Genomic DNA, 8,399 nt, shown 5'->3' with positions numbered 1-8,399 from the left:
GAGCTGAGTGGGCAGTGAGGGGCCTGGACTGTCTCATCCAGTAGTGAGGACATCCTGGTGCTCACAGACGAAGGCGACAACACTGGCTAGAGTAGAAAGTAACAGCTCCCAAGGACTCTGGGGCAGAACTGAGGGCTGAGGGGCACTAGGGCAGCTCCCCAAGCCTTTGCCCCTCTTTGAAGTGTGCACTGGGTGTGCCTCCTGCTGAGATGGAGTCCAGTGCTGGGGAATCCCCTGCCAAACCCAAGAAAGGGGCTGAGGCACACGAGAGCCAATGCGGGGCACCATCCAGAGGCTGGAAAGGAGAGGATGGTAAAGGTGGGGTATTCATCTATATTCCTTTGCTAGGGCTGCCATAACAGAGTGCCACAGACTGGGTGGCATATACAGCAGAAGTTTATTTCTCACAGTTCTGGAGTCTAGAAGTCCAAAGTCAAGGTGTCAGCAGGTCTGGTTTCTTCTGAGGTTTCTCTCCGTGGCTTGCAGATGGCCACCCTTTCACTGTGTTCTCATTTGGTCTCTCTTCTCTGTGTACATTCTGCTGGCGTCCCTGTGTCCAAATTCCCTCTTCTGTTAAGGGATTAGGGCCAGACTGGATTAGGGCCCACCTAATCCTAAGGTAACCACCTCTGTAAAGGGCCCACCTCCAAATACAGTCCCATTCTGAGGTCCTGGAGGTTTGGGCTTCCTCAGTAACTTCGGAAGAACACAATTTAGCCCATAACATCATTTCCCTTACTCCCTTTCTGCAGGGTCATTGAGGGCTTGCTGTGCCCCTCAATAGAAGGTCACAACTCTTGCCAGGCCAGCCAGCCCACAGCCAGTTCTTTCCCGGGTCCCACCAGGCCTAGTGGAGTTAATGGTGCTGGGCTGTTCCAGCCCCTGAGGTATACACACACACACACACACACACACACACACACACCTCACCCCCACCTTTGTAAATAGTCCCTGTATTCGACTCTTCGGCATTATGCATTTGAGCATGCCATCTGCTTCCTGCTGGACCCCTGATACACCAGGTAGGGTGGCAGAACCAACAGTGCTCCCCGAGCTCTGAGGATTTCCACCTGGTGGGTGGGAGCCTTTCCTAATCACTGTCTTCCTCGGTGTTGGAATACTCTGCCCTGGCTGCTTCTGCGACAGCAGATGCCTTAAAACAGAAGGCGCAATCCTCTAAGAGTCTCGATGTCCCTTCCACTCCTGCCCACAGATGTCAACTGAATGCCCGAATGTTCTACTTGGCAGCTCCTCACTTTCCCCAGCTGCCAGCCCGACTCTCAAATTTCCGTGATTTCTTTTGTATCATGCAATTCAGTAGCCTCCCTCCACTCTTTCAGCCCATTCAGGACATTCCCCAGGGGGCTTCACATTTCACACCCCCAAAGGCCTCCTGGTTGGGGCCCAACAGAGGCATCCTCAGGGAGACTCTGCCACTGATCTAAGCTAACAATTTCCCCTCCGCATTACGACCTTTTTTCACCTGATGTCGCATCATAACAACCTTTCCATGTGTTATACAGTCTCATGATATTCCAAGAGCTAACATGCCTCAGTTCACCCAACCACTCCCCTGTTGTTGGATATTTATGGCATTTCTATTTGTTAAACAAATGTTTAGACCCAACCCCTCATCTTCTTCTCCCAGGTCTTAGGCACCCTGAAGTGGGCCATAGCCAGTGCTTTCAGCCACCTCCCTTTGCAGAGAGCGGCGACTTCCCCTGAGGTGTTTTGAGCAGATGGATGTGGGTGGCACTGGCCCAGGCCCCCAGGACCGTCACTGAGAGGGACTCGTGAAGACCAGAAAAGCTCTCTGTCGACCTTGGGACTTGTCTGAGAGGGAACAGCTGCCAGGCCTGTCAAACGGGGAGCCCGTGTTAAAGGAATGATGACAGGAAGAGCTCTGCCATCAAGCATTCTAATAGCTGCTGCTTACTTCCAGGCATTTCAATCGAGAATCCTACAACCTGTGTAACGGGCAATGAGAACACTTGCGTTTAATGTTGAACCCAACAAACACAGGATTTCCCGAAGCCGGGGCCATGGAGCACCAGGCCCAAGGCCTCCTCCAGAAAAGAGTGCTGAGTGGTCAAGAAAATTTGGAAAATACTCTCTTCACCTCTAGTGCATTTAGTAAAGTCTCAGAATCAGGCCATAAAGAAACATATTCATTCATTTTAAAAACCTAATACACCCATGTACACGGGCAATAGGGTAGTGGGTAGGGGCTGGGAGAGGGGAGTAAGGGGGGGGGGGGCAGAAATGGGAGATATCTGTAATACTATCAACAATAAAAATATATTAAAAAAATAATACATATTTCCCAAATTGGCTAGACCTTTATTTTTATTATTATTTTATTTTTTTAAAACTGAGATTTATTGTACGACTAATCATTGAAATCCTTCAGATGAACTGGATGTGGCAACAGCTGTCCTCTTGGGTTTAGGTGTGGTTTCTTCACGGAATCCACGTCTGAATCAGCGGTACACAAGTGCCTCGTGCAGCTGGTTCCAGTCGTGTTTTGTGGTTTAGCCTTGGCACTCCAGCTATACTTCCTCTTGCGCTTGGCGGGGTAGCTGCCCTTGCCGCAGGTGGACTTCTGCAGGTGGAGGGCCTTCCAGTCGCAGAAGCAGCACAGCGTGTGTGTCTTGTTGCGGCGCTTGCCGAACGATGACGTCCCCTTCGTCATCTTGCTTCTGCTGCTAAGAGCCCCCCTCTTTTTTTAAAAACATAATATCAATAACATCTCATGAAACTTGAGGTTCATAAAATTGACTTTAGAAAACATTGCCCAAAGAGCCTCAACGTCTTTTCCGAATAAAAATAAAAGTGAGAATGATCACATTGGCCATTGCTTTAGAACCTTTTGGTAATTGCTGATCCAGACGTGAGGGTTAACTGGAGCACTGGATTAACGAGGTCACCCCATGCTTTGAGGAGGCTAACCAGCAGCAGTCCTGGGGTATGGAGCAGCACAAGAAGAAAATACCAATCAGGTCAAAGGGGTTTGCGGTAAGGTCTGGAGTGACAGGTTGCATTTTCTCAACTACAGATGCAAAGAAGTTAGGGACATTTGGGACGTATTGTGAATCTTTTGTGGAAAAATCAACGTAGAAAAAATCCTAGTCTTCTCCTAGACCCGTGGTCGGCAAACTGTGGCTCACGAGCCACATGTGGCTCTTTGGCCCCTTGAGTGTGGGTCTTCCTAAGCCTTAGGAGTACCCTAATTAAGTTAATAACAATGTACCTACCTATATAGTTTAAGTTTAAAAAATTTGGCTCTCAAAAGAAATTTCAATCATTGTTCTGTTGATATTTGGCTCTGTTGACTAATGAGTTTGCCGACCACTGTCCTAGACTGTTTCTTACTACTTTTTGTAGACTGCATTCTGAGCTGGAGGGGCGAGGGGTGGGTCTGTGTCTGAGATTTCCCACTTAACCAGCAACCGGGCACTGTCAAGGTCAGGCAGCGCAGGGACAGCTGGAGGACAGACCTTTCCAATTCTTTTTAGAACAAGAGTGTGTGAAGTGGGCAGTCCTAATTCTGTGCCATTTTCGCCCCTGTGCTGCCTGGGATGGTTTTCCCTGGTGCCAAACAGGACACTGCGGGGTCACGAGCAACCATCCACTGTGACTTCCCTCCCTCCCTGTCCCCTAACCCAGACCCTGCCTTCCCCCAAGGTCAGGCCAGATCCCAGGGAAGAGACTGGTGGGAGTAACCAAGCTGAGGTGCTTGGACAGGCCCAGGAGCCACTGCGTTCTCAACACACACTGGCTGAGCTGCAGCAAGGAAGGGTGTCTGCTTGCTCAGGACAACTGCCCAGAGAGGAGGAGGGAAAGGGAAGGGCGGAGGTGAGATCTGACGTGGGAAAAGAAAGGGTCAAAACTGTCGTTGTGTGCTGGTCTGGGCGCCCACTTCTGCATTTCCCATGAGGCCCAGCTGAGTGCAACACAAAGCTGGTCCTTCTCAGCCTCAGCTTCCCACTCAGTGACCACCAGCCCGTGGATGGAAAAGCGGCCTGGCAGTGGGTGCTCTGGGCAGGCTTTTGAGTCCCCAGCGGGACTCCTCATCCAGGCGACTGACTAGTGCATGTGAGGTTCCTTGTGAAGCTGTCTACTTAGGAGCAGGGAGATGCAGCTGTCCCTGGTTCATGCTTCCCAGTGAGGACAGACAGCAATGGCCCCAGTGAGGAGGCTGCAGAGAAATCAGGGGAGGAGAGGAGATGCTCACAGCCAGCTAGGGCCATGCAGAGGGCCAGGGACAGTACCCTCAGACCTGGGGTTATTGAAATAATAATAATATCAACAACAACAATGAGAATGAGAACAGTAACAACAGTATGATAGCTCATGCCTTATTCATTCATTCAACGAATACTCACTGAGTCCCTCCTCGGTGCCAGGCATGTGTTGGGCACCCAGCATATAAGTAAACAATATCTTTGTTTTCAATGTACTTACAGGCCAAGGTCATATCAAATGAGTTTGCAAATACATCATCACACACCATGATCGCAGCAACGGTTTGCTGGAGAGCTTACCAGGTACAAAGCATTGTGCTTTTTATGGGTATTATCTCATGTAATCCTCACAGCAGATCTATGTGGCTAGTGCTTTTATTATCCCATTTTACAGATGAATAAATGGAGGCTCAGGAAGATGAAATCCCCTGCCATCAGACATAAAGAGGGTCTGTAACTGGACATGGGGAGGGAGGAAGCCAGACTAATCCACCACCTTTCTTTAGCTCCTAGAGGGAGAAACTCTCCAGGGCCCTGGACAACCACATCTGGCTGTAACTGGAACTCAAAGGAATGGCTACGGACCCTCTGAGAGCCAGGGGGGAATTAACTGCTGGGTGTGAAAGGGCCCCAGACCCTCCAACCAGCAGCATCTCCTCCTGGGCGGCACATCACAATCGCTGGAAAACCTACACGTCCTGCTGCCTGGGCCGGCTCTCCAGGGGCATGACTTAGTGGGGCTGGGGTGAGCTGGGCATCAGGATTGCAAAGAGCTCCTCGCAGGATTGCAGAGTGCCGTCGGAGCTGGGTCCCGATGCCCAGCAGCATTCGTCAGCTTTTCAGTCAGCGGTGACCCTGGAGTTGGTCCACCCTCCCCAAATCAAAGTATTTCCTGGAGACCAGAGGCAGAGTCTGGACGAGATCATAACACCGAGTTTCTTGAAATGCCTGGAGGTCCCGAGAGAAGACGTCCCATTCCCTGACGGCTGAGAGCGCCTAGTCCCTGCCAGCCCCCTCCTGTCCATCACACGACTCTTTCCTGCCCTGAGGCAGGATGCTCACCCCCACCTGCTTCCCAAACCAATTACTTTCTTTTTGACAACCCTTAAAGATAAAATTTTAAAAATCATCTAAGAAGACACGTAAAACCCACTGGAAATTTCAAAGCCATGAGTCATTGCACTTCTGGGCCCCCTCAGATTCTTATGTAAGGTTGAGTCACTTTTTGTGAGGCCCATGCATAGCAGATGAGAGAGAGAGAGAGAGAGAGAGAGAGAGAGAGAGAAAGGAGGGAGAGTCATTTTCAGCTTTAAGAGACTGGTGGTAACTCTGAATTAGCTTCAGAGATTCCTCATCCCTTGTACTTGTTCTCCACTTCTCCACACTTCATTTTCCATCCACAGTGACATTGCTCCAGAGTGCAGGCACTAGGATTCTGTCACCTGCTGCTCGGCCTCGGGCACTGCTGTCCCTGTGTCCCAGGACAGGCCAGCGGTGTGGGTGGGGCATAACTGCTCTGCTCCCCACCAGCACATTCTGGGCGGGTCTGTGCCCCTACTAGAGGCAGGTCCCAGAGCCTGGGATGGTGGTGGTGGTGGTGGTGGTGGTGGGGGTGTTGGGGATAGATAACAGATGTCTGGGCCCAGCTTCCAGGTCTGTATCCTGTTTATTTCTGGTTTTCTCAGAAAAACACAGAGGCAGTGGAGCAGGGTCTGGGAGAATAAAGAATTGCAGGCATTCCAAGGGAACAAAATGAGGGAACCCATTTGATGGGGAATGAAGTTGCTCTCTGAGAGTTTGACCATAAAACGACACAGAGGCATCAAACAGACAGAGGCAAATCATCCTCAAAAGAGAGAATAGGCCCCAGGCTGGCAAGACCAATGTTGGTCTAGAGGAGAAAGATGTCTGTGGGTGGGAATAGGTGGGTCTGCCATGGAGGTGCAGAGAAGAGCCAGGTCCTTGCACTGGCCACACCCAACTCAGACTGCTCGGGAGAGGGAGAGGGCTAGGGAGAGGGTGAGGGAAAGAGAGAGGGAGAGGGAGAGGGAGAGGGAGAGGGAGAGGGAGAGGGAGAGGGAGAGGGAGAGGGAGAGAGAGAGAGGGAGAAGGAGATGGAGATGGAGAGGGAGAGGGAGAGGGAGAGGGAGAGAAGGAGATGGAGATGGAGAGGGAGAGGGAGAGGGAGAGGGAGAGGGAGAGGGAGAGGGAGGGGAATGGGAAGGGGAGGGGGCTTGCACTTTCTTTCTATTGGACAGCACTGCTCTGGAGTGAGCAAAACGCCGCATGCAGACCCTGGGGTTCTTCATCTGGGGAAGAGAAGGCAGTGGAACTTTTGAACCAGAAGCCACAAAAATAGGAAGGTTGTTTCACAAAGCCTAGCAGATAGGACATGTCGACATGTCAGCGAGAGGTCAGGCCTGAAGGAGAACAAAAGGTCCTGGGTGCAATGGCAAGAGAGGTCAGGAAATGCCTTCCTTTACCTGTAGAATGGGAACCCTGAGCTGCTCCCAGCTGGGGTCAGGGGTCAGGGGCCAAGGGCCTGGGGTGGGCTCCTTCTCTGAGGACAACCACCCCTTCCCAAAGGGATCCCTGTCCTGGGAAAGCAGAAGGCAGGGCTGTCAAGGTGGGCTGGCTCCCAGCAGCCAGAGCCCCACATCTCATACTCTCCAAGGCAGTGACCGAGGGCCAGGCCAAGGTCCCAGAGTCCTGCTGGTAGGCCCGGGCTGGCTGCAGGCAGTATGGAAGGGGGGTCTTGGTGTTACCCAAACAGCTCATTGGCTCCAGAGGGTGGGGGGGGGGGGGGGAACGGAGGAAGGTGGGGAGAAAGAAGCCACCTGGCTTAGCCAGACTGAACTCATGTTTTCCTTGGCCAGAGCTGGGGTTCCTCTCAAGGTTTCTGCCCAGAGATAGCAGCTGTGCCGGATGCTGTATTTCACTGTCTGTCCAGGCTGAGAAGGGACTGAAGATCATCCATGGAACGTGTGCGTGCCATCCCAGTGGGGGCTGTTTGATTGTCTTTGGAGGTGTGAGTTCAAGGGGGTAAGGATTCAATGAGGGTCCAATTAGAACCCCCAAACACTTCCCACTTTTCAGGGTTCCTGGGATTCGGGGAAGCAGGCTGGCTACGCTGGTTCTTCTTCACTTCCCAAGGAGGCCCAGAGGTGACCTTGAAATGATTCTTTAGAACCCCTGTCAGAAGAGCCTCACTTTCCAGTTCCCATGAGTACCATCCGCTGCACACTTTATTATTATTGATATTGTTATTGTTGGATGACTTTCCTAAAAACACCCCAGACCAAGAGCCCAGGTCACCCAAATCCCCCTGTGCAGGCCATCTGCACCTAACCGAGCCCCTCTGTGTTTGCTTCCAAGACACCAGGTTGTCCTTTCTGCTCTGAAATTCGTCCCTGGGGAAACTGTCCCAGCTAAACTGCCAGCTCGATCAAGGAGAAGGAGCACAGCAAGTCATTCTTTGCACAGGTGTTTACTGAGCACCCCAGGGCCACTTGCAGACCTGCTCCAGACACTGGGGCCCAGGGTGAACAGCGCCTTACCACACCCAGTGCTTAGAGCTCTCTGTCCCCCCTTCTTTGAAGGCCTGCAGGGGTTCTGCCCATGGTCAGGGGAGCACAGGTTCTGACTAGGCAATAACTGGTCCAGCAGGGGGCTCAGGCTCCAGTTGCTAATGCTGGGCCCGGACTCAGTGCAGTGTCAACAGTGGGAGCCCGTGTCCCCGCCTATTATGTCCAGTGTCCAGCGGGATCTGGGGGCCTCTGCCTTTCTCAGCAGGAAGCCTGCTTTCCTCCCCTTGGCCCATCTCCAGCTCCCAGGCCTCTCCTCCCGTCTGCTTCTTATCTCTCTCTCCGGTGTTTAGAAAATGTCATCTTGAGCGGCTAGGGCTGTGAGCTGCTTCGGGAACAAGGAGAGTTTTGCTGTGGGTGATGGGGGTCCCCCAGGGCCGGGAGTCAGAGCTCAGAGTTTGTCAAAGCTGGAGAGGCCCCAGAGCCCAGCCAGCACTGCCAGACGCCCATTTCCCGGCCCACCAGCCCACCAGCCCACCAGCCCACCTCCACCTCAATGGAGGGAGTCGAGATTTGTAGTTTTGATAGAATGAGATGCTCCCCCACCCCCCAACTTCCCGCACCAGCACTT

General features: G+C 52.3%; 1 pseudogene; it reads right to left on the bottom strand.

Moving 5' to 3' along the window:
* Positions 1–2,378: 2,378 nt before the first annotated feature.
* On the bottom strand, positions 2,379–2,692 carry LOC139019410 (large ribosomal subunit protein eL37 pseudogene; annotated as a pseudogene).
* Positions 2,693–8,399: the final 5,707 nt, after the last annotated feature.

The sequence above is a fragment of the Myotis yumanensis genome, unplaced genomic scaffold, assembly GCF_028538775.1.
Source record: "Myotis yumanensis isolate MYYU_CA2020_CCGP unplaced genomic scaffold, mMyoYum1.0.hap1 SCAF_11, whole genome shotgun sequence".
NCBI classification, from domain to species: Eukaryota; Metazoa; Chordata; class Mammalia; order Chiroptera; family Vespertilionidae; genus Myotis; species Myotis yumanensis.
The sequence above is the reverse complement of the archived record's forward strand: the minus strand, read 5'-3'. Positions and strand labels throughout refer to the sequence as shown.